This window comes from Mixophyes fleayi, chromosome 9 (assembly GCF_038048845.1).
Source record: "Mixophyes fleayi isolate aMixFle1 chromosome 9, aMixFle1.hap1, whole genome shotgun sequence".
NCBI lineage: Eukaryota > Metazoa > Chordata > Amphibia > Anura > Limnodynastidae > Mixophyes > Mixophyes fleayi.
The window spans coordinates 25362546-25389064 of NC_134410.1; the positions used below are offsets into that span (position 1 = coordinate 25362546).

At 42.1% G+C, this 26519-nt stretch overlaps 1 protein-coding gene across 3 annotated transcripts in view; it reads left to right on the top strand.

The window, feature by feature from the left end:
• NUMBL (NUMB like endocytic adaptor protein) overlaps positions 1-26519 on the top strand; it is a 65136-nt gene that overhangs the window by 220 nt on the left and 38397 nt on the right. The gene's annotated exons all lie outside the window — the stretch shown is intronic.

Here is a 26519-nt window from a genome sequence, read left to right on the forward strand (position 1 = left end):
ATGAGTCAGGGTGGCATTTAATCTGGATTTACAGGAAGGGAGAGTGGGCGGATGCTTTCTGCTGTGCCTAGGAACCTGGAGGGGATGTAGTGGGTATATTCTCCAAAGGAACTTAATACACTGCAGGTGTAGGATGTGACTAACCGGGTTACATTGTGCTGATTCGTGTCTTACAGCTCCACTGAAAGGGCTTTATGTAACTCCTATAGAGCTGCATCCATGTGGCATTGTGCGGAGAGATGTCTCATAGGGTGACATTGGCCATTCTCGTGTATATAGTGTGTGTGTGTCTATATATATCTATATCTATCTATCTATATATATATATATATATATATATATATATATATATATATATATTTTTTTTTATTATATCTTGCACTAAGCAATATGTTTGTTATAATTTATTTCACACCTATTGTGTGTACATAGGATATATTGCATGTGCACATGGATGAACGCTGTGTCTCACCAGCCACAGTGGTCAGTGTGTGTGTCTCTGGGTATAGCACACACTGTGTGTGTGGCTGTGTGTAGTGTACACAGTATGTGTGTGGCCCTTATGAAAGAGACATTAACCATGTGTGTGCTGGTTGGCAGGATTCCCCTCCCAGGATGAGAGAGAGCGGTCGGTGTCTCCACAATTTACCGCTACTGCCAAACTGTTTTGGTTCTGGGATTTATTTTTTTGGGCATTGGCATCAAGCACAGGAATGACACCATTCTCTCTGGGTTTTTTTCCAGGCAGTATTTTGCAGCATATACCAATCCCCCACATGTATGTGCCATTCAGTGTGTATACAGACAGATGTTATATGAATATATATTGTGCGTCTGTGTATGTATATACACACACATATATAATATATATATTATACACACACATATTTTCCTTTGTACGTGCAGCCTTTAGCTATACATACCTCTCATCTTATACACACCCTTTGTGAGAGAGTTTCTGTTTTACACACCCCTCACCTGTAATTAACTTTTTTCTTTCTGAGTTGCGTATACACAACCTTCATCATGTCCATGTGAATTGCTTAACCAGTACACATATGCCAGTATAGACAAGCATAGCTTTTCCCCCAAATGTCTCACTACCAGTATACATCCCCCGAAACCAAGTTTCCTTTCCTGTATACAGGTGCAGTACCCTATATGCCTCTGTCCTTAACCACAAGAACAGCCCTCACTCTTTGCTCCCTCTGCCTCAAACACAACAGAGCAGCCCCTCTCTCTGATGTCTCTGTGAGTATAACCGGGCACAGCTCTCACTCTTAGTTGCTTCTGCCAATATGCATTGGCATAGGTCTTGCCCACACTTCATAATTTGGCGGGTGTTTTGTAGTGTAAATACCGCTGTGTAACACAGTACATGTATGTTCCCATCGGGCTGAAATGGAGTGGGTGCAGGAGAACCAGGGACTGCTGATGTCCGTGATCAGCTTGTGCCATGGATGTCAGCCAAACAGAACGTGTGTTTCTTACATCAATTGCCTGGACCACAGCAACAGTAGAGGCCTATCTGAGAACAGCATTACACCTATAATGTGGGCATCTCTGCCAGCACTGTGTATTACACCTATAATGTGGGCATCTCTGCCAGCACTGTGTATTACACCTCTAATGTGGGCATCTCTGCCAGCACTGTGTATTACACCTATAATGGGGGCATCTCTGCCAGCACTGTGTATTACACCTATAATGTGGGCATCTCTGCCAGCACTGTGTATTATACCCGTCATGTGCTTATCGGTAGGGCATCTCCCCAATAAACAGTAGTATTCACTACCTGTAGTGTGTGTAGGGGATGGCTTCTTGAGGGGTGCGCTTTAAATGCGTCGGTGGCGACTGTGCGCTACACCTGTAATGTGGGGGATTCTCAGTGAGAACGGGGTGCTAGGTGGGTATCTCTGTGAACACTTTTGTGTGGACTATATAACACCTGTGGGATGTGTGTGAGAGGGGTATCTCCAGAAAGTCTGTATTGAACTTGAACTATATGTGTGTGTGGCACAAGAGATCTGTAAGAATGGTGTACACCTGGGATGTGGGCATCTATGTAAGGGTGTAAAATTTGCAGGGTCTGTGTATTACAGCTGCTTAATGGGCTGTATTCAAGGACTGCTTATTACAGCGGATCTCGGCAAGGTCTTTATTACACCTCTCTGTGTGTAGACTGTGTATAACCACTGTAATTTGGGGGACCATTTATTATACTAACAGTGTAGGCATCTTTTTTGAGGACTGTATTACAATGGGATCTCATCAAGGTCTGTGTATTATACCTCCTGTTATAACACTTATATTGAGATATGAATTGTTGGTATGGATGAAATGTGCCGTGCTTCAGTCTGTCTCTGTGTGACACTAGTATTTAGTGCAAGCTCTATGCTGTGTACATTTTCTTGTTTCAAATGCACAAGTGACCTTTTAATATATATGTAAATTATATTCTTGTATGTGGAAACCAGCGATGTGCCTAATTTTGATGGAATGCATAACGGTCAGTGAGGCCCACTTACTGACGCTGCATTTAGCTGCACAGTTTGCACTGAACCAGAGCATCCAATCTGTAATTAGCTCGTATCTGTTTATTGCAAGTTAGGCAGTAATAGGAAGTGTCTGGTTCTGTGGTCTAATGCAAACGTTGCACCTAAAGGCAGTGCTCATTAATGAGCCCTAATCAAGGTAAAACACATCTGCATATGAGGTCACCTCTGGCTCGGAAGTGTATTTGTCCCACATTAAAGCTTGAATAATCTAAATAATGGGACCAATACTGTAAAATAAAAGCATATTAATAGTCGCATAACCTGTGTAAAACACTCTTATTATGGTGATGAAACTCCTCTGTCATTTCTACTATCCTTACATTCTACAGAGGAGGGTGCGTTAGTCTCATTATCTCACTTATATAAACCACCAATATAGGGTATCTGTTACCCTTCTTACCAGTCTTCCTCATATTTTCATAATAGAACAATAGCGTAAACCAAAAAGGAGTATATTGCAACCTAAACGAATGAATGATATGCAGCAACGGATAGGGGAGATTCGGGGGAGTCTTATCCATACTGTTAGACTATGGGTTTGAAGGAGTAGTCATGTGGGTGAGGATACAGTAGGATTACTTGAGATCCGTGAGGACAATTCACAACTTGCTCCCGTCAGTTATCCTGCAGTGTCCTTACCCAATTTCAAAAGCGAAGGACCACATATCACCTGGTGTATGTGCGTTGGGGGCTCGTCCGTTGCCAACATAGATTTATATGTAGGACAGTCCTTAAATTCTAGCTACTGTAGACCAGTTGAAGAACTGACATTTTAGGACAAACAGGGCAATTTCCTGGGATCCCAAGCCAACCTTTTGTTTGTATCTATTTATATATTTTAATCGCTTTGATAATATAAACATTGGACAATGTAAACACCCCTCACTCTTCCTGTCTTTGGACTCCCAAATAACTTTGGGCTAGTTCAGTCATATTCTAGCAGCTGCCTGGGTTCCGATCCAACGTTGACCTCTGGTAGGCTGTTTGAGTTCCATGAAGGACAGGAAACCGTGCTGTCAGCCAATAGGCTTTTAACTGCTGTGGGCCTGGCAGGAGGAAGCGCTTAACTGTCTGGAGGGGGGGAACGACCAGGCAGGATAGAGCCCGAGGGCCAGTAAGGTCGGGTTTCCCTTCTGTTCTCCAGGGGTTTCGGTTCTCCCTGATCTCGCCTTAGGACACCTCCATTTCGGGTTGGTAGATGTACCGCCCCAGTCAAACGCCCCTCGACTGACTTACACTTTGCACCAAATAAGGCTCCGCACATTAAACTTGCCTTCAAGCATGAATAAATTTCCCTCCAGTTATGACTTTGTGCACGGGTGTACATAGGAATTAGGGTGCCTGATAGCAACATTTTGAAGGAGACCCACCCCCTCTTCACCTTCCCACCCAATGCTGCCCTGCAACATCTGCTCTTATTAGCCGAGGAAACTCTACACTTATTTACTGTTTTCCAGCACTTAGCTCGCAGCGTACGGTTTAGGTCCCCCCACGTAAACACGGATTAGTTATGTGAGTGCTGGTGTGACAAGAATTTAGCACTTTTGTCTCCTATGCGCAAGAAAAACAGTATAATATCGCAGAATTCCCTTGGCTAAAGCACCATATTCCAATAGCCTTATGGGACAGAATCGCACCAGGCTCCTTGTGCCCACCGGCCCCGTAGTAGCCGTGTCAGCTGCTATGGCTATTGTTCCTCCCCTGGCCCTGTGTATTAGACCTGGCATGGCTCAGCATACAGCGAGTCCCAGCTTTTGGAGCTGGATCCTAAATTTTGGACATACTTGGTGAGACCTACTCAAGTGGTGCTGGAGCCTGGTCTAGCGGTTTAGTAAATTGGAGCTGAATGGCTGGCGATTGGGGTGTGAGTCCTGTGAAATTACTGTTATCTGCTGGTCAGCATGCACCGTGTAGATGGTGTGTCCTTGAACACTGCCCGAAGCTTCATCTTGTCTGAATCAGCCTCTGAGTTTAACAAGCTGTCTGCATTGTTCAGGGGTGTAAGTCTGACACCTTGGTGACTGTGCCAGACGGTACTAGATAGAGGAGGACGGTAAAGAAGTCATCGTCATCATCATTTATTTATCGCCACTAATTCCGCAGTGCTGTACAGAGAACTCGCCCACATCAGTCCCTGCCCAATTGGAGCTTACAGTCTAAATTCCGTAATATAGACACACACTCACACACAGACAGACAGAGAGGGAGACAGGCAGAGACTAGGGTCAATTTTTGATAGCAGCCAATTAACCTACCAGTATGTTTGTTTTTTTTGGGAATGTGGGAGGAAACCAGAGCACCCGGAGGAAACCCACGCAAAAACAAGGAGAACATACAAACTCCTCACAGATAAGGCCATGGTCGGGAATAGAACTCATGAACCCAGTGCTGTAAAGCAGAAGTGCTAATCACTAGGCCACTGTGCTGCGAAGTCCACATCATTTCCACTTTTAACCCTTGAAACTCCAAAATGGGTCCAAATGTCCAAGAAGAAATGCGAGCACCCTTAGTGAATATCTGTTTAACCTTTCTCCATTCATCCTGTTCCGCTGATCCTTGGCACAACAAGCTGTAGGTCTATGACTGAACGGAGGGTGGTTTTATTTTCTACTCAGCCAAAGTGGAGCCAGGGCAGTCATTGACCTCCCCTGGTTCCTGTAACATGTCGGGCTTCCAGGTGCAGTGACTGTAAAACACAGCGTCTTTGCTGTTGAAACCCGGCAAAGTCATTATGTCGTCACCGGGGATTTTCTATGATCTAAACAATATCCAAACTGTGTACGTTACACTGCCACAGTAGTTGTGGGGAGAATGCAATTAGAAGAAAATAATGGAGTGAAATAAAGTCTGGGATCTTAAATTTAGTGAGGCCATTCATGAAAACTATTCCACAGGTAATTGTGCAGAAAAGATGGTGTCAATATCACCCAGTGAGATTTTGCTTGTTTAGAAAATAAAAGCAAATATCCGATTTATTTCTATGAGTTACAACATCTTGGTGTCACATTTACCTGTAAAACCGTTCAGAAATGTCCCCCAATCTCCTACAATGTAAGGTTATTTTGTGGGACTTAAACACCATATGCAAAATACACAATACTGTAATATGCTGTCAGTAAGAACAGACGTAAAGGACATTGGAGTTCTAGTATCAGATTACAGAAAGGTAAGCAAGCAGCACAGTAGAATATTCTGTTGTATAGGAAGGGTTATTGGTAGCAGAAAGAGTGAGCTTATATTACCACTCTATAGGTCTCTAGAGAGATCTCACCTTAGAATAATAATAATTATTCTTTATATAGCGCCTTTCTCCCAATAGGACCCCTAGTACTTGACATTGTTGCAGAGGGCGAGTCAGCCATCTTGGGCACAGAGTCTTCTCTATGGAATCATTCACATCCATCCCATTGGAGCCTAAATGCCCTACCACACACACAGACTCACTAAGCTCCAGCTTGTCTCCACACCACGGATAGGACATGGTAGGAATCAAATTCATGACCCCAGCGCTATGAGGCAGCGATGCTAACCACTGTGCCGCCGTGCTGCAAACTTGAGTATTACGTACAGTTTCCGAGGTCCTATATTCAAAAAATACCTTATTAAATTGGTAATTTCAGAGAATGGCTACTAAAATGGTGCCATGGGCTACAATGCAAAACTTACCAGGAAACAATAAAAAAAAGTTTAATTTGTACAGCTTATAAAGGAGACGATACGTAGGTGATATGGATGGAATTATCCCAAGGTTATCAACAGAGCAAAGGCAAGTTCTATATATAAACGCAAAGATTTACAATGTTGATTTATTAATATATACGTATAAAGTGCCAGCATACTCCACAGTTTGGAATAAACACAGTAAATAAAACAGGATATTGAGAAACCTTCTCCGGTATTGCAAGCTATAGGACAATAGGAGGTTGATATGTGAGGTTTAAGTGCTGCCTGTAGTGCATATTGGTCCAGCCACAGAGCAATGGGAAGACTGCGTAGTGGTGGGTACACAAGTCGCACAGCAATGTTGGTGATATTAGTATAGAAAAACAATAAATCTAAGTTTTGTGTGTAGAGAGGTAGTAATCAGGTAGAGTAATTCTAGGTAGGTTAAGAAGATGGCTCAGATATTTGATAAGCCCACCCCACCCCACCCCACAAGCTCGCTGCCTAGGTGTAATCCTTGATTCACGCCTATCCTTTGTTCCCCACATTGACTCTATATCTAAATCATGTTACATACATCTAAAGAACATTTACAGAATCCGCACATATCTCACACAAGACACTGCTAAAACCTTAATTCATGCACTAATCATCTCCCGCATTGACTATTGCAATTCCCTCCTTACTGGTCTTCCCAAAAACAGACTCAAACCCCTAAAATCTATTTTGCATGCTTCGGCAAGACTGATTTTCCTTGCAAATAGCTATTCCTCTGTTGAATCACTCTGTATGTCTCTACACTGGCTGCCTGTCTTCTACCGAATCCAATATAAAATACTTTTACTAACCTACAAGGCCATCAACAAAGCTGCACCAACATACATCTCCTCTCTTGTCTCAAAATATCTCCCAACTCGGCAACTCCGTTCTGCAAAAGATCTGCGTCTCTCATCCACCCTCATTACATCCTCCCATTCCCGGTTACAGGACTTTTTTCGGGCTGCACCCACTCTATGGAACTCTCTCCCTCGCACAATAAGACTCTCCTCTGTTCTACAAACTTTCAAGCGTTCTCTGAAAACCTACCTATTCAGACAAGCGTATAATATTCCTCAACCACCATCTTAACCTCACTACCTTTAGCCTGTTACACAATTTCACACAAGACAACTACCCCCGGACCAACATTATTGTGTGACAGGATCATTTAGCTTATGAGTCACCCTACCTTTGCAGTCTGGCTGGGCCAAGATGCAAAATGTATACTTAACCTCATGTGTCAATCTCCCATTGTCCCATAGATTGTAAGCTTGCGAGCAGGGCCTTCTCACCTCTTTGTCTGTTTAACCCAGTTTGTTTATTAGTTTATTACATTTGTCCCCAATTGTAAAGCGCTACGGAATATGTTGGCGCTATATAAATAACTGATGATGATGATAAGCCAGAACTGGTGTGTTTCAGTGGAAATTCTTGTAAAATTAAATTACTCCATACTTGCCAACTCTTTTCCGGAATGTCTGGGAGACTCTCGAAATTCGGGAGGGTAGGGAAATATCCTGCATATGGCAACATGCTCCTCAAAATGACACGATTCGCGGTGAATCGCGTAATTTTGGCCCTGCCCCCGAATGAAACAGCATTTTGCCACGGGGGCGGAGCCAAAATGATGGGAATTACCACGTCCTGCCCTCCAACCACGCCCCCCTGCCTTGGATCTCCCGTAATTAGCTTGCCAAAGGTTGGCAAGTATGAATTACTCTAGTTGCTGAGCTTTACTACATTTTAGTGTTCTTGTTGCATAGTAATGAGGCAATTAGCATGACAGCTGCCATATTTGCAAATACATGCACAGAATAACACTAAAGGGTAAAGGCCGCTTTTTGACAATCCATGCCACCGCCACATTCAGTTCTAGCTATCATTTTCTAGCCTGTAATGGATAAATGGTAGCTTGAATCTGATTGGTTGCTACGGGCAACATCTCCACTTTTCCTTTGTAGAAGCTTTAGTAAATCTAACCCTTACTGTGCTCTGGAAAGGATTGCGTTAAAAGCTGAACTGGTAAGGAAAAATCCATTGTGCCGGGTTGCACTAACAGCAGATTCTTAATTTAGCCCTTCCTTTCCTTCACGGTGGAGTTATTGATCTAAGCTTTTAATTCTTTCATAATCAGACCTGTTTATAGCGACTAAAAGCAGCCTTTCACTGATCTTACAAAAATAACTTTATACAATTACGGAATTTAAAAAAAAGACTATACATTTATTCAGAAGTGCACAAACTGTGACTCCTGATGAAACATAGAAACACAGAATTTGACGACGGATAAGAACCGCTTGGCCCTTCTAGTCTGCCCATTGTTTTATTAACCTATGGTAACCCTAAACCTTTTTTGATCCCTTATTCTTTATAAGGATAGTCTTTTGTCTATCCCAAGCATGTTTAAACTGCTCTATTGTATTAGCCTCCACTAGCTCTGATGGGAGGTTATTCCACTTATCCACTACCCTTTCCGTGAAGTAGTTTTTCCTCAAATTTCCTCTGAACCTACTTCCCCCCAGTCTCAGTGTATGTCCTCGTGTTCTAGTACTTCTCTTCCTGTGAAGAATGTTTCCCTTCTGTACCTTGTTAAAACCCTTAATATATTTGAAAGTTTCTATCATGTCCCTCCTTTCACTCATCTGCTCCAAACTATACATATTAAGTTATTTTAGTCTTTACAGGTAAGTTTTGTGCTGTAGGCCATGCACCGTTTTAGTTGCCCTTCTTTGTACAGTCTCTAATGTATTTATATCCTTATAGAGATATGGCCTCCAGAACTGATCACAGTATTCTAGATGAGGCCGTACCAATGACCTATACAGTGGTATTATTACTTCTTTATTTCTGATACTGATTCCTCTCCCTATGCAACCAAGCACCTGACTTACCTTCTAGATCCCTTTCCTCCTCATCAGTTTCCATTATAGTGCCATTAATATTATATTTAGCCTTTGGGTTCTTGAGACCCAAGTGCATGATTTAGCATTTTTTGGCATTAAACTGTAGTCGCCATTCTCGTGACCATTCCTATAGTCTACCTAGATCATCAATCATTAGTTTTACCCCTCCTGGTGTGTCTACCCTGTTGCATATCATTGTGTCATCTGCAAATAGGCACACTTTCCCTTTAATACCATTTGTAATGTCACCAATGAAGATAATAAAAAGCACTGGTCCAAGTACAGATCCTTGGGGTACTCCACTGGTAACCTTTCCCTCCTGTGAATGTACTCCATTTACTATAACTCTGTTTTCTATCCAACCAAGATCTTATCCATTCCACCATCTTTAAATCCAATCCCAAACTTTCAAGTTTATTTAACAGTCTGCAATGTGGGACAGTGTCAAAAGCCTTACTAATATCCAGATAAGCTATATCTACAGCCCCTCCTTGATCTATTACTTTAGTCACCCAGTCAAAAAAGTCAATAAGATTAGTTTGACATGATCTGCCCCCAGTAAACCCATGCTGTTTGGGATCCTGTAAATTACTGGATTTGAGATATTCTACAACTCTTTCTTTTAAGAGTGTTTCCATCAATTTCCCTACTACTAATATAAGACTCACTGGTCTGTAGTTGCCTCTTCCTTACTTCCACTTTTGTGTAGTGGGACTACATTCGCTCTTTCCCAGTCCTCTGGAATTACTCCTGTAGCTAGTGACTGGTTGAATAATTCTGTTAATGGTGCTCACAACACCCCTTTAAGCTCTTTTAGTATCCTTGGATGTATCCCATCTGGCCCCATTGATTTATCCACTTCTCAGTTTTGAGAGCTCTGTTAGGACCCTATCCTCTGTAAATGTACTTGTATCTACCTCATTTTTATGAGTATACTTTGCAACTTAACTATGGTCCCTTCCCTGCTCTATCTGTAGTGAACACTGAGCAAAAATAATTATTAAGATGATCTGCTATTACCTTGTCTCCCTCAACAAGACTCTCACTCTCTGTCTTTAGTCTTATTATTCCTCCTTCTGTTTTTCTGCTTTCACTTATATACCGAAAAAAAGTTTTGCCCCCTTTACCTGCTGACTGGGCCATATTCTCTTCAGCTTGTGCCTTTGCACATCTGATTACCTTCTTCGCCTCCTTCTGTCTAGCAAGATACGTCTTTGTCTTATGAGGTCCCAGAATCTACTTTTGGCCTCCAATAGGCAACACATATTAACGGGAACTGCCTGTTTTTGGGGTAATGGCACACTGACCCTTGTGGTCCCAATCAACAAAATGTTGAGCACCCACTGCCTGTTCTCAAGAGAGAACTTTCCAACCAGAGATTTCTGCAGCATGAGCGTAATCATCAACCTGAGGGTGGGAATTATCTTGACTGGTATTAATTTAATCTGTACCTGTAACTACAAGCACCAAATTGGGCACACAATTTACCTCTTAGTCTTTCCCGCAGTGTACAAACACAACCGAAATCTCTGTGGTCACAGTAATAGAATTTCTCTATAATAATAATAATATTGCACATTTTTAAGATTAATTAAACAAGCTGATGACTTTGATGCCTTTATAGTCAGTCTGATTTGTATTTTATTTACACAGAAAAAAAATATTTTTCCTGTTTAAACAGAATTTTCCAAGTAACAAGTAGAGTTTCCAGAACAATGGAACCAGTTATACATAAAATACCCAGTTCTCTGCAATCCATTCAGGTACATGTTGCAATTGTTATAACGTATTATCCTTTTGTTTGCTCTTAATTCTTTTAATAACAGGATATAATCTGAAGTTAGAGTGGAAACGATTGAAAGACCGGGCTGTTTTTCTGAAGGGCCCACTAACATCCAGACTATCCTGGTTCTTTCAGACTAAATTAAATGTTTCTGTCTTCTAAAGGACGTAAATAAAGGATATTGTGTTTTTTAAGATCCCCTCACTAAAAAGTAACTTATTTATCGAGAAGGAAGTTCCCTATGATATGTGGTCTTGGGTATATTTTATACACATAGTTGACACATGGTTGCGCATGCACAGGAACATACATGTAGGGTGACATTCTCTGTATGTAGAGTTTAGGGCTGCGTTACAACACAAGGGCAGGGGGAGAGAGCTGGTTGAAGGGCAGAGTGCGGAGAATTGCATATTGTTTATTAATGAGTTCTGACCTGAGAGCATAGTCTATTTCTTAACAGATGATACCACATTATGTAACATAATGTCAGAACAGGATGTTCGTTCTCTAGAGAGAGATTGAAATAAATAATCATTCAGTATTGATAGATGGATGCTTATGCATTCTCCATATATATGAGCTTGTATTAAGGGACTCATTGATGTGGAATGTTTTCGACTACATATGTTGTTCCATAATGCTCTACAGGAATAGGTATCAGACTTTTATATATTGGTAGCCAAGTTGCCTAAAAAAATGACATTATCGCATAACTTTTGCGAGTCCCTTCTATTGATGTCAATGGATGGACGTCTTTTCTGGGCCTGGTTGGATTTTAGATTTGACTGCCCCGTGTCAGTGACATGGTCTAAATAGTCCTGATTTACCAATTGGAAATGTTGCCCGGTATGGCTACTGCCCAAGTTTAACCTAATCTCTGTTACAGGTCAGTTCACGTACATATAATTTTGGATACAGATAATTCCAGCTCCGTCCTCTAACGTCTATTTGGGCAGCTAAATTACAGCCGTAGAATATTTACCTCCATTGTTTGGAAGCCAATTTAAATTGACGGAGAGGATGGTGTTTACAAATTCTTCAAAACTGGCATTCTAAAATCCCAGGTCTTTCATAGACTAACATTCAGATTATTATATTACAAGACTTATCGTGGCTAAAATTACCTTTCTGTCTTTGCCTGTAATTGAGAATTGGGAAATTCTGATCCTAAATATAGTAGATGAATGGGAGAAGTTTTTAGCTCACTCTACAGCGAACAGCACATTGGCTTAGTGGTTCGTACTTCTGCCTCACAGCTCTGGGTTCGATATCCGACCATGGCCTTATCTGTGTGGAGTTTGTATGTTCTCCTCGTGTTTGCGTGGGTTTCCTCCGGGTGCTCCGGTTTCCTCCCACACTTCAAAACATACAAGTAGGTTAAATGGCGGCTATTAAATTGACCTTAGTCTCTTGGCCTGTGTATGTGTGTGTGTATGTTAGGGAATTTAGACTGTAAGCTCCAACGGGGCAGGGACTGATGTGCGCCAGTTCTCTGTATAGCGATACGGATTTAGTGGAGGTATATAAATAGCTGATGATAATGATGATAAACATTACATCTACCATGTATTCACTGTTCAGCGGGCATGCTTAACGCCAATGATGTTATACCGGGCTTCCTGGTGCTACGCTGTGGACAGGCTGATATAGACTTCTAACACCACATTTGGCTTCCCCTAAGAGCCAGTGAATCATGTACAAGTGCAGTCACCACATATACTGATTCAATATAAGAGATGACCGCACAGAACAATAAAAGGGATATCCGATGTGCAGCAGCATCAGTCAGAGTGACCTGTAGAGGGAACCAGGAGGTGATGGATGGAAGAGGGGGAAAGGGATGGCGAATTATCAGGGCTGTGAGTGGTGGTAAGATCGAGGGATCCAGGAGAAGTTAATTTACAGATCAAAAAATGGGGAAAAAAGCTTTTGCGTATACAAACCGTGTGGGTCCGGGATTTTTATATTTTTATTTTAGAGAAGAAGTCTCAAATTATAATGAGCTGCCCAGTCCTCCAATGTTTTTGAGGATTATTTGGCCAAGTTGTTGTAATATATATTGATGGTAGCAACTATTAAATACGTTGGACGCTAATTCTGAGCCTGTTTACAGTCTCAGACTGCCAGATAACTTCCTTTTGAGACTGATCATTTTCTGTACAACTTGGCACATTGAACACCTTAACAAGTACATATAAGAGATATGTTGTTTCCCAACCCATTGTGATTTTGAATGACACATTCTGTACCATTTTAACAACAGAACTCTGCACATTCACTGTAGGGTTTTTGTTCCCTTCACGTTGGACTTATAGTGCAGGATATTCTACGGAATCATAATTTTGCTAACAATGTGAAAGAACATTTTTCCGTGGATCAATATCCACCATTTGGAAACAATTAAGGATTGAACTTGAAAACACAGAGTTCCCCCAATCTTTGAGTCAGCTGGTCACTGACTAAATAGAAGCATTGAAGTGGTGAACATATCACAATACATGTATTAGAGGTTTGTTTTTTCCAATTTATATTTGCACAAGTATGTGCCATTTGGATAGATAGCTTTTAGACTATATGAGCTCATATGGCAATTGATGTTTGTTTTATTGAATGTTTTATACATTGTATAATAAAATTATTGATATCAGTATCCACAAATCTCTAAATATTTTGTTATAGCGCAGTTCATCATCCTCATCATCTATTTATATAGCGCCACGAATTCCGCAGCGCTGTACAGAGAACTCACTCCCGTTAGTCCCTGCCCCATTGGAGTTTACAACCTAAATCCCCTAACATACACATACATACACACACACACAGACCGAGAGAGACTAAGGGCAATTTAATAGCAGCCAATTAACCAACCAGTATGTTTTTTGGAGTCTGGGGAGGAAACCGGAGCACCCGGAGGAAACCCACGCAAACACGGGGAGAGCATACAAAATCCAATGGTACAGTTGCACCACTTTTTTGTTATTTCGATTTTGTAATTGGGGAAGGCAGAGCCTCAGCAACTGCTAACCTTGCGCTATAATCATACTCGGGGCTGAAATTTTTTTGGGGTTGAAGATTATTCACACTGGCTGGTGGTCTACCTGGGCTGGGTGGAAATAAAGGATCGTAATGTTTCTGTGTGATCTGTTCTGTATACAGGAAACTGACTTGTATATGGAATTAATGCTTTCTTTGGACTTTGCTACAATGGGAAATAATATATTTGGAGATGTACAAATGTAAATCTGAAATGCGCTGTCGATATGTTATACAAGAAAGATTTTTCTACATGAAACTAAAGGAGGCAGCCGTAAGTTGCTAGTGATTGATTGACGGTGTTCTATGGAATGTTGGTTCAGGCCATAAAGTAGCTGCATCCTTTTTATGCAGAAGGCTGTTACACTTTCATGTTGCCCCTTTAGCCTGTGATTGCTAGTTCTGATTTAGCTGCAGTTGCAGTGTCCCCTAGTGTGTAAGAGTCTGCCCTCAGCTTAGAGGGGTTCATATCTGGGCTCCTGTTTACAAGAAAAGTGGTGAATGCTAGTTTGAAGCACTGTGATTTCACCATCTATGGCAGCTGGTCCCTGTCATCACATATGCTTGTTACAGCGTTGAAATATCCAGCAGACCTCTCCCGGCTGGGGGTCTCCGCAGGCAGATTAGGCCCCGTTGACACGAGCACTATTTATCCATCTTTAGAATGCTGCCTTCACCTTTGTGTAAATGCCGCGCTAACTCCGCACAGCATAGGAATCATTGATTCCTGGTACACAGGTTTTTAAGAAAATGCATGCGGATCAATAGTGCAACATGCCAGGCTTTTTTGCCATTATTGATCCAGCACAGGTGTTCTGGAAAACCCGTCTGTGTCTGCATTGGAATTAATGATTCCAATGCTGTGCCTGCAGCATTTCAAAGGTTCATAGAAAAAAACAAATGATTACGCAAAAGGGCCTTAATGGGGTTGTTCATTCCCCTTGTAGCGTGTAAGTCTCCCTTGTGTCTCATAGATACTGAGGGGGCAAGATGCTGTCGCTTCCACCCTGTGAGATTTATGGTATGTTGCTCCCCTTCAATGAATAGCAGAACACCACTGTGGACGGTCTGACAGCATTGGAGCTATGGAATGTATCCTCACAAGTATTCTGTTTAAAGATATTTATAAATAGTTTCAAGAAAGGAGCAAAACAGCAAATGCAAAGCTATAGCATAGCACACAACGTTCCAAAGTGTGAAAACAGGTCCCAGGTCGTTTACCTGGGAGAGAGATGGCACCAGGATGCACTATGGGAAGAAGGTAAGCCGGCAGAGGCAGTGTGATGCACTGGGCAACGTTCTGCTGGGAAACTTGGGTCCTGGCATTCATGTGGATGCTACCTTGACATGTACCACCTACCGAAACATTGTTGCACACCACGTACACCCCTTCATGGCAACGGTATTCCCTGAGGGCAGTGGCCTCTTTCAGCAGGTTAATGTGCCCTGTCACACTGCAAAAATTGTTCAGTAATGGTTTGCGGAACATGACAGAGTTGCTGATTTGGCCTCCAAATTCCCCAGATCTCAATCTGATCGAGCATCTGTGGGATGTGCTGGTAAAATAAGTCTGAGCCATGGAGGCCCCTCCTCGCGTCTTACAGCACTTAAATGATCTGCTGCCAAGTTCTTGGTGCCCGATACCACAGGACACCTTCAGAGGTCTTGTACAGTCCATGGGTCAGAGCTGTTTTAGCGGCTTGAGGGGGACCTACACAATATTAGGCGGTTGGTTTTAATGTTGTGGCTGATCGGTGTATATAGCATACATTGTCCAAGTGTTGTCTAAACTATCTCTCACTTTTATGGATGCACTGACCCTTCCCATTTGTGTCACATTAATAAACCTACATTTTTCCTAGAACCTCATTACACAATCCTCCTTGATTTTCTAGTGTTTTTCTCCAGTCTTTTTTCCTTCTTTTTCTGCATTGTGATGAATAACGTGACCATTCTGTGGTTTAGTGGTCTGTGGTTTAGTGGTCTGTGGTTTAGTGTGACATTCCACAGGGAAGACTGGTTGCATGCTCTGTCACTGATACTCTTCTGAATGCTGTGCTTCTCTGGTGACCCCACCCTAAACTATCTATCCATTCACATGATGTTTGTTTAGCATTAATGTGCTGGTTAAGTAATAGTTCAAGCTGAAAATATGAGCAGATGTGACAAATCACCCATAAAAATCAAGAGAACTGACTGGTTTTTTTTTAGTCGCAGAGGTGTCTCCAACACTTCATCTGTCGCTACAAACCAGAGCGGATTTATACTCCTATTATGGCACAAATCACAATTCAGTTGCTTTAAATTATAGCGTGACGGTGCGTATTGCTGCAGGCAAGAGCCATATTTATCCTATGTCTCCGACCTCTCTAAATCAGTTTCAAGTCTTAGCAGATGTTTCACGTTTAGCTTTGAACGTTAGAGTGTATTTTATTATTTATATAGTGTCTGCATATTACACGGCACTTTCCAGAGAATATTTCACATCATTCCCTGCCCCCGTGGAGCTTACAATCTAAATTCCATTACACACAAGGATTCATTTTTGTCAGAGTCCAATTAACCTGTTTTTGGAGTGTGGAAAGAAACAAGAGCGCCCGGAAAAAACCCACGTCGTAAACGCGGGAAGAACATACAATCTGCACACAGATAGGGTGCTGGTTGGAATCCAACCCTTGATCTGTGAGGCAGCAATGATAACCACTGAGCCACTGTACTCCAATACATGTGGATGCAATATTTTGTGTGCTGAACAAATATTTGAGAGTGCAGTCTAGTAATTCATTTGGAACTAGTCACAACACTGAGGTATGAGGTACGGCAGGTCTTGTGGGGTGTTCCCGGTATGCAATGGTTAGTACCTACCAAAAGTGGTCCAAGGAAGGACAACCGGTGTTTGATAAACATGACAAAGAGTTCAAGGTGTTGACTTGGCCTCAAAATTCCCCAGATCTCAATCCGATCAGGAATCTGTGGGATGTGCTGGAGCTTACAGGACTTAAAGGATCTGGTGCCAGATACCACAGGACACCTTCAGAGGTCTTGTGGAGTCCATTCCTCTGCGGGTCAGAGCTGTTTTGGTGGCACGCACGGGATCATCATCATCAACATTTATTTATATAGCGCCAGCAAATTCCGTAGCGCTTTACAATTGGGAACAAACATTAATAAGGCAATACTGGGTAATAGATACAGACAGAGAGGTAAGAGAACCCTGCTCGCAAGCTTACAATCTATGGGACAATGGGAGTTTGAAACACAAGGGCACGTGCTACATCATATTGCACACTGGACCAGCTAGAATGCAAAGGTAAAAGTATTGAGTGGGCTGTATGTGTACCAATGTTGGTCAGAGGGTTGTTGTTTTGTGTTAGTTGTGTAGAGGGTGGTAATAGGGGATATTAAGATGGTGGTTGAGGAATATTATAAGCTTGTCTGAAGAGGTGGGTTTTCAAAGAACGCTTGAAGGTTTGGAGACTAGAGGAAAGTCTTTCTGTGCGAGGGAGGGAATTCCACAAAGTGGGTGCAGCCCGAAAAAAGTCCTGTAACTGAGAATGGGAGGATGTGATGAGAGTGGAAGAGAGACGCAGATCTTGTGCAGAACGGAGGTGTCGAGTTGGGAGATATTTTTAAGCAAGTGAGGAAATGTATGTCGGTGCGATTTTGTTGACAGCCTTGTATGTTAGCAGAAGAATTTTATATTGGATTTGTTGAAATATAGGCTTGGTCAGAGCTGTTTTTGTGGCACGCACGGGACCTACACAATATTAGGCAGGTGGTTTTAATATTGTGACTGATCGGTGTATATGTGTAGCTAATATTTCTGTAGGAAAGAAGTAAACCAGTAACCCAGTACCATGTTTTATTGATCCATAGTCATGGAAACCTGCAAAGGATGGAAAATATAACCCTCCTCTTTCCAGTAACTGAGTCTATTGATTGATCTCCTGCATGGTTACAAAGATGTTTTTGTCTGTGGCCGTGTCCATACATGTTACTTACATGTGCTGCACTTGTCATGATTTTCCAGCAGAGTCATCTGATCTATGATTGATAGGCTCTCAAAATGAAAGGGTCACGGACTCACGGTATATAATAATGGTCTGGATTACTGCTTCAGAGAAGATGAAATCTGTATAGTACGTGGAGCATCTTTAGCTAAATGAAACAGATGTGTACTGAAATAAATAGTGTGTTGTAATCTGACATTTCAGGAAGGAAATCGGTTTTATTCCAGATTTTCATATCATTGTCATTAGCTGGTGACATTCGTTTTAGCGCGTCAGGAATAGAATTAACATGGATTGAACCAGTAAATTTATAGGAGATCTCCATATTCAATATTTTTCACAGAAAACACCCAACTAGTAGGATGTCGGGGAAATATTCTGTCCTAGGATGTTTAAACGTCCAGAGATACTTACTCCGTATGGCTGCCTGCTCTTATAATATGCTTCGTACTAGGAGAATTGGCCATGTATGAAATACACACACTGCATTGTTGCATTACAGTCTATAAATGCATACTATAAGTTTTTTTTACTGTGATGGGTTGAACTAATCACAGTGTAACAATGCAATGTGTATATTTCACATATGGTCAGTATTAAATGGCAGAAGTGGCAACACTAGCAGCAGCTAATTGGATCATGCTTCAGGTAAAAAGGTGCTTGACAATGTACTGTGTATTCTCTAATTAAGTGTGGTGGCTCAGTGGTTAGCACTTCTGCCTCACAGCACTGGGGTCATGAGTTAGATTCCTGACAGTGACCTTATCTGTGAGGAGTTTGTATGTTCTCCCCATGTTAGCGAGGGTTTCCTCCAGGTGCTCCGGTTTCCTCCCACATCCCAAAAACATACTAGTTAATTGGCTGCTAACAAATTGATCCTAGTGTGTATGTGTGTGTGTGTGTGTGTGTTAGGGAATTTAGGCTGTAAGATCTATTGAGGCAGAGACTGATGTGAGTTCTCTGTACAGCACTCAGGAATTAGTGGCGCTATAACAATAAATGATAAGTGCAGTCCATCTATTATCAATCATCCACCTTATACAAGCTCCCTACAGTGTACTTTGGTAGGTTTGCTGTCAAGAAGTATGTTGTGTACACAAGAAAAATGTTCCCCTACTCCTTGATCGAATTTTAATATCTTCAGTCCAGATCAACTAAAATGTTTATATTTATATATATATATATATATATATATATATATATATATATATATATATATATAATTTGCGTATGCGATTAGAAGCTGTTATACATAAAAACAACTTGCATTATTATGTGGTTGTCCTTTTATTATTTAAATTTATTCTTTATGTCTTTCTTCTGTTTCCTTGCCTGACATCAACTTTTTGAATTGTGGTTTCCAGACTAATCCACTTTACCTCCTTCCCTATTGGCCATTTCTGTATTGACACCCTGCGAGCTATAAGAAAATGTTTTACAATTAAAATAATGATCTAGAAAAACCAAATGTGTGCTGTTCTCCTAATATATGAGAGCCCAAGTTGTACTCGGGGCTGGCCCTACTATAAGGCGGTCGTCTAGGGCATCAGTGGTTAGGGGGCACCTAGGCACTGAAAGGGGTGACATAATTGCACTCCTCCATTGTTTTTAATGCATACTTGCCAACTCTCCCTGAATGTCAGGGAGACTCCCTGAAATAGGGGTGATCTCCCTCACTCCCTGAAGAGTCTGGCATTCTCCCTGATGCTGAGTCAGTACAAGACGTGCTTGGCTTCGCCATCTGTGGCATGATGACACAGTTCAGAAATTGTGTCCTATGTCCATGTATTGATTCATATGGAGGTGGCCATTTTCATGGAGACCAGGATTTAATCAAACACCGACAGGTAAGACAACATGACTTCAGTAATGGAGACAGAAATGTAAAAGACACTTCAGTCTCTAGAGATTCATTAGCTGCTTTTCTTTAACGCATAGTTGCCTACTTTCCCGGAATGTCCGGGAGACTCCCGCAATTCTGGGAGACCTCCAGGAAGAGCAGGGCAACCTCCCGGTTCTCGCCACTGCAATAAATAAGTGGCATGGGCGGGACATAATGACGCAAATATCGCGTCCGCTTAGCCCCACCCCCCTGCAGTAATTGGCCAAAATTGTGACAATCGTTTATGGGGCGAGGCTAAAATGATGTGACTCGTCAAGCCCCGCCCCCGCATGCCCACCTCCCCCGGATCTCCCTGAAGCCAACGAGGAAAAGTTGGCAAGTATGTTTTAATGCCAGCGTGTCATGCCCACATAGAGTGCCAGGCATTTATATGAGGAGAGTCAGCCAGCAGCTCCTTACCTGTGACACTGTACACTACTCCTCCTCAGTGTCGGTGATCTGCTGGCAGTGTGGCGATTGGCTATGGTGTCACAGACCCGAGACACACTCCCAGCCTGAGGAGTCGAGGATGCCAGCTCCACTGCCCGTCTACTAGGGTAAAAAGCAGCGAGGTGTGGGCATCACTTCCGAGGGGAGTGGGGCTCCACCAGAGCTTATGTGGGCCCCGCTTGTACTAATTAAAACTTATTTCAGTGCTTACACTCATACCACACTCCGCTTGTCAGCTAACCCTCCACACGCAGTATTTTGATACCCACAAAAACAGTATATAAACTCCTATAAATATCTGTATAATTGGTGGTTTGTGATGTCATCAGTTAAGTATTTATTAGGAATATTTTAGTATTCTATAAAATAACCTTCACCTGACTATATACTTTCCAAGTTTATTCATTACATCTATGAGGAAGTGGCCTGTACTTATATTTTATCACTTAATTCTACTCTATTTTATTTAATCATTTAACGCCAATCAAGTTAGTGCAATTGGAAAATCAGTGCAAACTAATACAGTGGAGCCATATAATGCGGTGGCTTAGTAGTTAGCACTTCTGCCTTACAGCACTGGGGTAATGAGTTCAATTCCTGACCATGGCCTTATCTGTGTGGAGTTTGTATGTTCTTCCTGTGTTTGCGTGGGTTTCCTCCGGGTGCTCCGGTTTCCTCCCACACGCCAAAAACATACTGGTAGATTAATTGGCTGCTATCAAATTGACCCTAGTCTCTGTGTGTATATGTGTGTGTGTGTATATATATATATATATATATATATATATATATATATATATATATATATATATATTGTTGGAGAATTTAGATTGTAAGCCCCAATGGGGCAGGGAGTGATGTGAATGAGTTCTCTGTACAGCGCTGCGGAATTAGTGGCGCTATATAAATAGCTGATGATGATGATGATAGTCTTATTACATGATCCGTCCCTGTACATCATAAGGAATTTAGCCCTATTTAAATCTATCAGCCTTGTACTCTTACATGGTCACACATTGATCTCTGTGATTTCTAACATCCTTAGAATTTATACTACAGTGGACACATTATTCCATCTTTGCCACGCTATCTTTTCATTATACATTTTCCATCTCATCTCGTAATCTGTCTCTTCCTCTCCTGGCTCTCTGTCAGGCCGACCGTCTTTCTTCCATGCATCCACACAGACCTGCCCAGCTTCCCTCTGCCAGCCTCCTCTCGCCAGGTTGTCCATCACTCGGTTTGTCCGCTCTGCACGTCAGCCTTCCCCTCATTGATAGTAATCTCCCTGCTCCCCTCCACCCGCTATGCCAACTCCCTCTTCCATTCATGCGTCTTCAGGCTTCAGTTGCTCATTAACATATAATTGGGGAGCCTAAATAACGTGTGGGCGAATGAATTAAACAATGAACCGAATATTCATATTTCTCACCCACTGACATCCGAGCAGAGGCAATCTATGGAGAGCTCTGCAGCTGAGTAACCATTACTGTGTGGCACAATTCACAAAATGCACAAACCCCCCTCTTGAAATGTGGCCCCACAGATATGTAAATACATCCTACAACCCTCTGTCCCCTACCAAGTATTAGAATAGCTTGTCCTCAAGTGCCTTATAACTCTGCCTGAAAGGATTAGCATGGCATGACTTGCATTCAGCCCACCAGATGCGCCTTCTGTTACTTTACTGATTTTCTGCTGTGGTTGCATGATTCACCCTGGGAAGTACAAGTGGCTGAAGGGTGCAGGGAGAGCAGAGTTAAGTGCTGAGGACAATGTCCGGTTCATCTGTTGCTGCAGATACTGAAAATGTTCATTATACAGTGCTGTCACTACCAATCTGGGGATAAATTTATCAAGCTGCGGGTTTGAAAAAGTGGAGATGTTGCCTATAGCAACCAATCAGATTCTAGCTGTCATTTTGTAGAATGTACTAAATAAATGATAACTGGAATCTGATTGGTTGCTATAGGCAACATCTCCACTTTTTCAAACCCGCAGCTTGGTAACTTTACCCGCTGGTGTGTAGATCTGATCACTATACTGTAGACCAAATATTACCAGTTCTATATAAAGTGATATCACTACCGCTATATAACCTGGAGATCTGGAATACAGGTATAAAGTAATATATAGGTGGGATCTCTGATACATATAACACAGTCTCTTTTTCAAAATTATATTAGTCACCTCTCTGGATCAGCGTACTGTACAACCGTGCAAAGCCTTGCCGGATGGTATGCGTCTTCTCCAGCAGGTCTATAATTGAGTTTAATTAAACATTTCCCATCAGAGATAGAGTTTGCTGCTTGTATCTTTCGCAGATCACACCAAAGAATCAAAATAGCAATTTCCCCCCAGGGAGGACAAAGGGTGAGGAGGAGTCGTCAGATAATTGTTGCATGAATCACATTGTACAGAAGATCAGGCTCAGGTTACAAAGATGTAATATCAGTGTGAGGAGTTTCCTCCTAATATCTTCTACGTTCTGCAGACAGCGTGTAATTAGTGTATTTCTCAGCTGACAGTTCGTGTACAATAGGGTAAATAATCGCACAAAATATTTGTCTCCGTTCCTACTGGGTAAAACCTACTCATATTGTGGTAACAAAACAAAAAAACTAGAGATGAGCGGGCTCGGATTCCGCTAATCCCAGCCCACCCGAACAGAGCGGATCCAAACGGGATCTGAGCACTGTTCAGATATTTCCGGCGGGCAAAAAAATGAAAACGAGGCTCTGACGTCCAAGTCTTGCGTCGAATCTCGCGAGGGGTGGGAGGGAGGGCCCAGAACAATTCCATCTTGTACCTCTTTTTTTGGCATTATGTGCTCAAGCTACCTCGGTGCAACCTTTTGGCCTAAAAACAATATTGTGAGGTGTTCAGAATATACTGGAAATTAGTGGAAATGATTGTTATTGAATGTTATTGAGGTTAATAATAGGAGTAGGAGTGAAAAAAAAAAAAACCACAAAACTGTTTTTTAGCACTTTTTATGTTTTTTTCAAAATAAATCCGAATCCAAAACCTTAAATCCGAACCAAAACACGAGACACCAAAAGTGGCCGGTGCACATCCCTAAAAAACAGACACCCCAATCTGTAATAACACTAGTAGGCATCTTAAACAACACTTCTGACAATAGAGCGGGAAGGGGCCCTGGGGGCCACAGGTGAAGGCTTGGAGGGCCGCATGCCACCGGTTGGCTATCGCTGATCTAGGGCAGGCATGAAGGGGTAAAATATACAGACAAACAAGCAGGAGGGTGAAAGAAACGAAACAAGTGGGCGGCAGGAGGGGCAGACCGTAGACAAGGTGGTAGAGGCATTAATGGGGCAGATTTTGGTGTTGGCAGTGGGAGTGAAACCTTAACGGGCAAAGTAAGTGTTGTGGCTAAGGAAGGACCCAGGTTCATATTTGTCACTAAGGGTCTGTAGCTACACCACTAGTGGTACCCATGGTGCATGATTATACACGCATGTTGTATGTCACATAAGCACACAAGCAGGGTTCTTATTAATACTCCAGGCTGAAGAACTGGGAGAAGTTATTGTCAATGAATCGGTCACTGTGTAGCCAGTAATATCAGCCAGTCGCAGAGGGCACCCCGTAATCTGCTGGGGGGCTAGGTTGTGCGTTACGCCTAATTAGAAGCAATCCGCAGAGTGTATGGGACCAAGAAGGCAGCAGACCGGCATATGTTTGGGATCTGTCAGATGTTGATCAGGACAGAGAGTGAATGAGGTCAGATAATGACCATATAGCCTATGGGCTCATCATCTGCCCTGTCAGATCATACCAAGTACTAAACAGAAACATCTTTCAGATATGTACATGTATGGTCATGTCTACCAGAGATGGGGCATCTCTGCTGTCAGGATCAGACTGTGTATATGCTGCCATTGTACACTCAGACTGCTTTATACTGAAGTAATACTCTGCTGTATTGATAGACTAAATTTTATGCCCATAATGCTCTGCTGTCCTCATACAGAGTTATGAGCCGTGCCATCCGCTTGGCCAGACATCTGGGCGTTCAGCCCCATCAGATAATGAATGTATCCGCATTGAGATGCAGTTATCATCCAACCACATCTTCCATCTGATGTAGATCGGGAGAGGAAGACTTTTTGTGTCCGTACAATTGATGACAATTGTGCTGTATGAGACCAAATTGTAGTGTTTGTGCCAATACTCTGCAGTATTCTCAGATAATACTTTCTGCTATCATCACATACTGTATTATTCTGCATTACAACTACTGGGAAGGTTGTATTACAGACAGATTCATCATTCCGGTTTAATCCCAGGGTCTTCCTGATATGTTGGTGTTTCCCAGATACTTCTAGACCACAGTCTGCTTGTAGTTTGGCCATTGGAAGGTTAAAGTTAAAACTCCTTGTTCTCTGAGGTCAGACTTCCACACATTTCCCCATCCCTCTGACGGAAGGAAATCCTTTTGTTGCTGTATGAATGGAGACCCTCCCTGATGTCTCCAAAGCAGTCTGAGGGGGGTCCGCACCCTTAAAGACGCTAAATGATGATGGTCAAGGAAGGAAATTGGGAGGGGGAAGGTGTCAGAATTTTTTTGTGGGAAGTTACACTCCCTGAAATTTCTATTACCCTCTCTAGTATCAGTCTGAATGTCTCTGTACAGTGATGTCATTATTAAAAAACGCTGAATGGCATCTAATTCATAATTCCAGGTATCCGCCTCGCAATGTTCTTAAAAATAGTCATACGTTTCAGCATTATTGAATAGTTGTGAAATTACAAATTAATTTGTAGCGAGAGAATAACCTTGACACAAAAAATATCCTTTCATTGTATTATTGTTTTTTTTGTTTGGGGGAGGGGGTGTTATAATGGGTGCTTTGTTTTTTTTTTATCATGTGTCTTTATTATTTTCAAGTGTCGTTTTTGATGCAAATTTTTTCCATATCTGTTTGTTTCAATGCAGAAACCTCACTTCCCAGATGCAGCGTTTCCAAAATAAATAAGATGCACCTTTCTGCATTCATGGGATTATTAGTCCTAATAGAGATTTCTCTCCTCTCAAAAAAGTAACCACAAAATGTTTTGCTGATTTATGTAACAGAGTTTGTGTATGCTGAGAATGAAATGATACTTGAATGCCAGGTTGTGTCCTTGGCGTTGTCGTGTTTCTAAACACTCATATTTGTCACAAAAACACCCGCCTATGGCAGAAGCCCTGTGTGGATGACAACCAGACAGTAACCGGCCATTAATGGGGACGTAGGTTTCAAGAGGTTCTTTCCTCTCCTTTTAAAATAGCATGCCACCCTGTGGACCAATTATTCACAAAGAAATTATAGCTCATAAGTAGGTGACCTTAGGCTCTACATCTGCTGTGGAGCTACAAGGCCCAGCATGCATCAGGTTGAGTTAGGAAGGGGGGGGCAGCCGCTCAAGCTTTGTTTGGCCTTAGGGTTTGCGATGGCAGCCCTGTTAAGGATCCATTTACAGAGTCTAAGAACAGAATAAAAACATGGCCAGCCATTGGCTTATCCAGTTGCTGTGCGTTGGGGATTGACGGTATCCTGTAATTAATTTAGCAGAGTCTATGGAGATGAAAGCAAAGATTTAGGGCCTTGTTGCTGTTGCTTAATTGCTGTGTTTAACCCTGTAGAGAGCACCAGTTTCTCTGTTCTGCTTTGCTAGATCATGACACTACCCGATAATTATCATCATCACCATTTATTTATATAGCGCCACTGATTCCACAGCGCTGTACAGAGAACTCATTCACATCAGTCCCTGCCCCATTGGAGCTTACAGTCTAAATTCCCTCACACACACACACACACACACACAGAGACTAGGGTCAATTCGATAGCAGCCAATTAACCTACTAGTATGTTTTTGGAGTGTGAGAGGAAACCGGAGCAAACCCACGCAAACACAGGGAGAACATGCACACTCCACACAGATAAGGCCATGGTCAGGAATTGAACTCATGACCCCAGCGCTGTGAGGCAGAAGTGCTAACCACTGAGCCACTGTGCTGCCCATAATGTGGAAGTAGCAGGTTCATAGGAATGTGATGTCCTCAAATCTTAAGATGACCATGTTTCTCTAAAATATTAAAAAAAACAAAAAACATAATAGATATCCATCAGATCAGTCAATGAACTGTTTACGGAAGGTTCAGTAGCAACAATGTTGAAATGTTATGTT